Genomic DNA, 542 nt, shown 5'->3' on the forward strand with positions numbered 1-542 from the left:
GGGGGGGGGAGACGAGACGCGCCCTTAGGCTCGAGCGGGGAAGGGGGCGCCGAGCAGGCGGCGGGACCTGGGGGGTGGAGGGGAGCCATTTGTGGGGAGGGGGAGGCGAGCACCGGCGAGAAGCAACAGATCCGGCCGGGCTCTGTCTTGGAGGGGCCAGCCTAGGACGGGATTCCGAGTGGAAACGTCACGTCGGAAGCGGCACGGCGCCTCGCCGGTACCCTGGGCAGCTGGGGCCGTAAAGCAGCCTCGACGCACGCGCCCAGTGGCTCCCCGGGGGCGCCCTCTCGCCCCGCCCGTCCAGGCTCTCTGGTTGGACCTCTCCCGGGCCCGCAGCTACCTCCGGCGGAACGCTGAGCCCCCGGCCTTGGAGCCTCGGGTCTGGCTCAGTCCAGGAGGCAGCTGGCACGCAGACACAGGCCCCTTTGTCCGCCTTTGTCCTGGGGACGTGATCCCCCCTCCCCTCCCCTCCCCTCCCCAGGACGGCGCTCCACGGCGCACCCGGATCACATTCCGGTGGCGGGGGGGGGGGGGGCGCGGGT

This window comes from Gekko japonicus, unplaced genomic scaffold (genome assembly GCF_001447785.1).
Source record: "Gekko japonicus isolate JY-2015 unplaced genomic scaffold, Gekko_japonicus_V1.1 scaffold2374, whole genome shotgun sequence".
In the NCBI taxonomy this organism is placed as follows: Eukaryota; Metazoa; Chordata; class Lepidosauria; order Squamata; family Gekkonidae; genus Gekko; species Gekko japonicus.